The sequence below is a fragment of the Austrofundulus limnaeus genome, unplaced genomic scaffold (genome assembly GCF_001266775.1).
Source record: "Austrofundulus limnaeus strain Quisiro unplaced genomic scaffold, Austrofundulus_limnaeus-1.0 Scaffold337, whole genome shotgun sequence".
NCBI classification, from domain to species: domain Eukaryota; kingdom Metazoa; phylum Chordata; class Actinopteri; order Cyprinodontiformes; family Rivulidae; genus Austrofundulus; species Austrofundulus limnaeus.
In genome coordinates, this window is record NW_013952739.1 from 142,384 (window position 1) to 146,293 (window position 3,910).

The following is a 3,910-nucleotide window of genomic DNA, read 5'->3' on the forward strand; positions in this document are numbered from 1 at the left end:
ACCACCACCCCCTCAGCACTTAAGCTTCTAACCCCTCCCAACCCGTCCCTCATCTTTTCCTACAGCGATTATTTTAAGTGAGCGATCAGCTGTTAATTTTAATTGTGTTCATTTAGTTAATTTCAGATAACTTACAGACAGACTCAGTGGCACAAAAAAAATTTTACTTTTGAAATTATTTCAGCATCACTCGGTGTTTCTCTTCATCTGAATCATAATTAACCATTAAACTGCTGGAAGAAGTGAGACTCACGTGTCTTACTGCTCATGTCTGATCAGGAAATATTTGATCCACCCAGTGGGTCTAGTAAACAAACCGTGAACGTGCATTACTCCCAGATTATTTACACCTGACTTGAATAAACCACCCTAAATGAGCGCGGCTTGGTGTTACAGCAACAGATTACAGCTGTTTACAAGATGAAGGCTAGTTCAATCTCGGCTTACAGCTCATATCCTGAATTTAGAAATCTGACTTTTGTGCAATAGGCCTTCACTCAGTTACCATTACTGACCAACCTGCCACTCTTTGTTTATGTATTTGTTTATGAGTGTTTGTTTGTCTATTAATGTTTGTTTATCTGAGTGTTGTTTTTTTATTAGTGTTTATTGTGTTGGTCATATTTTATTGACTTTGTTTTAATTGTAGAAACAGTAATGGGCTAAAAAAATATTCCTTTTTAATCGGATTCTGTCAGGATTTGTAAATATAAACACAGTCTGGATTTGTAACCGTAAACACAAACAGGATTTTGTAAATATAAACACACACAGGATTTGTAAATATAAACACACACAGGATTTGTAAATATAAACACACACAGGATTTGTAAACGTAAACACAAACAGAGGCCTATTGCGGGAAACTAACCCGGGATTAACCCGGGATTTTGGTGTAAACCTGAATTAATTAAGCCTTGAATCGGTTGCATTAACTACGAAGCACTTATGTTTCTGTGGTAACAAGTGCTCTGAAACTAACCTGGTCCCGAGCAGGTTTAAAGTGAAGTTTATTTAATCTGTTAATATTTTTGAGCAGTAGAGTAATTTTACTGCAGAAAAATGTATCTCTAGCCAAGTTTTAGAGTCTTATATCAGGTAAAAAGTACTTTTGATCTTGTTCTAGACTGAGATACTAAAGATCAGAATATGTTGGATTATTAATCTTGTTAATCTGAAATGACATCTGGACCTGGAGTCTTCCTGGCCTATAATCTCCTGAAGAGCTGACACATGTTCTCACAGATCCTCCACATTACTGGGGGAGAAGGTTGGGAGGAGCAGAGGCGAAGGGGAGACTCACGGAGCTGGTAACATTATGGTACAACAGCAGCAAAACGCATCGATTCTTAAACTTTAACAGAAATAGCAATTAAGTTTTTATAGTTTTATTTTTTAAGAGCATGGATTGGTTGAGTAGCTTGAAGACGTCCCTGGGGTCGACTTTGCAAACTGTCCAAGCCTGGTTTTATTTTGACCTGAATGTTTTCTGCTTCAGGAACAAGTCCGCTCAGAAAAAATAAAACATTCGTGAATTTATATTTGATTGTAAAATGTTTGAAACATGAATAATGTGATTGTAATTGTTTTATGTAATTATTAAAGTGTTCAAACTTGCTGTTTGTCATAAAAGATCCAGTTGATTTCAGTTAAAAGCCTTGTAATAAAACTACTGTAACCTGGGAGCTGATGAGCTACAGAAAGTTGACCAGGTGTATCAAACTGTACAGGACCGTCCTGCAGTTTTCACTCATGTCTGGCTTGCTGTCCATTCTCATCCTACTTGATTTGAGTGCAGCGTTTGACACCATCTGCCATGTCACCCTACTCAACAGACTTTCCTCTATTGGTATCACTCAGACTCCTCTAAACTGGTTTAAATCATATCTCTCCTGCCGCACWCAGTTCATTCGGATCAAAACCTTCTCTTCCCAGCCTTCCTCTGTTACATCAGGAGTTCCCCAGGGCTCTGTCTTAGGGCCCCTCCTTTTCATTATTTATCTCCTTCCCCTGGGCAATATTTTTCRTAAGCATAACATTGATTTCCACTGTTATGCGGATGACACCCAGYTCTATGTTTCCAGTAAGCCCGCCTCCAACCTCCCACCATCCTCGCTTACTGACTGCTTGACTGAAATAAAATCCTGGTTCTCCTCAAATCTGCTTAAGCTTAACAGTGATAAAACAGAGGTTCTTCTCATTGGTACTAAATCTACTCTGGCCAAAATCAAAAGCTTCGGTCTTGAAATCGATAACTGTTCCATTTTTCCCTCCCCTCAGGTAAAGAGTCTGGGTGTCATCCTTGACAGCACCCTTTCTTTCCAGTCTCATATTAATAACATTACCCGCTCAGCTTATTTTCATCTACGCAACATCAACCGCCTCCGCCCCTCCCTTACTTCCCATTCCACTGCCATCCTTGTTCACTGTCTTGTGACATCACGCCTGGACTATTGCAACTCCCTTCTGTTCGGTCTCACCCAGAAATCTCTTCATAAGCTCCAACTGGTCCAGARCTCAGCTGCCCGCATCATTACCAAAACCCCATCCATGCACCACATCACTCCTGTCCTGCAAAGACTCCATTGGCTGCCCACCAAGTTCCACATAGAATACAAAATTCTTCTGTACACTTTCAAGGCCCTTTACAATCTCGCCCCACCATATCTTTCAAATCTTATTCATATTGCCATTCCCTCTCGCTCCCTCAGATCATCCTCTTCCATCCATTTGACTGTCCCCTCCGCCCGTCTCACCACCATGGGGAGCAGAGCTTTCAGTCGCTCTGCTCCCCAACTCTGGAACTCATTACCACCCCACGTTAGAAACATAAAGTCATTCTCAAATTTTAAAACCGAACTCAAAACACACCTTTTTAGATCTGCCTTTTCCACATGACACAATTGGCTTGCCTGATTTTTACATAGATTTTATATAGATACATTGTTATTTATTTATTTTTATCTATTTTTTATTGTTACATTTTATTTGTTTCTGTTACTTTTTACTCTTTGTACGGTGTCCTTGAGTGCCAGAAAGGCAACTTTGAAATAAAATGTATTATTATTACTATTATTATTATGTCCTGGCGTCCCACAAGTTCAAACAATGTCCTGCATTTGACTGATGATTCAGTCATTCCATAATTTGAAATTATGGAATGTCAAAAAATATATATATTTTAAAAAATCAAATGTTATTTAGTGGCTGCAGGACTGATCAAAAAGTAGACAGTGTCAGACAGAAACTGGAAGTTTCAGGGTTGGTGCAGCTGGCTGGGTATGAAGCCAGGTGAATAAGTACTTAGATTTAAGAGCAGATAGATTCTTGAGGATCAGATCTCATGCTGATTTAACCCTGATTCTGGATAGGTATGTCTCTTCCGTCTCCTTAAGAGTTATTTTAATGGCTCCTCTTGATTTTAAAGGGGCAATATGATGTGTTTCTCAGGCATACATTTAAATACTATAACAAAGTATCGCTGTCACCTTTAGCTGTTATTAAAATGCTGTTTTTATGTTTAAATAGAAAATAAACTTATCTTCTCATCACTTGCTCTTCTAAATGCCTTGAAATTGGCCTCTGTCTCTTTAAGAACCACCTTCTGCTTCTGTCCCATCCAGCTCAGTGCCGGGGGGTGGTGGGGGGAGGGTTTGCGCGTGCGCTATGATGCAGTTTACTTGGCATCTGAAAATTAGAGATGGGACAAATGGCTCTTTGAAGGGATCCGGATCTTGGGGAGCTGTTTCATAGAGCCGTTCGATTTTGAACGTATTACATCATCACGTACGGAAATACGTCACCACGTAGCCGTACGTAATGACGTCATTCCGTCAAATGGGTGGAACCAGGTGTTTGTCAAGCGGAAACCCCACTCCCCATTTCACCGTGAGCTTCTGTACTCCACAAC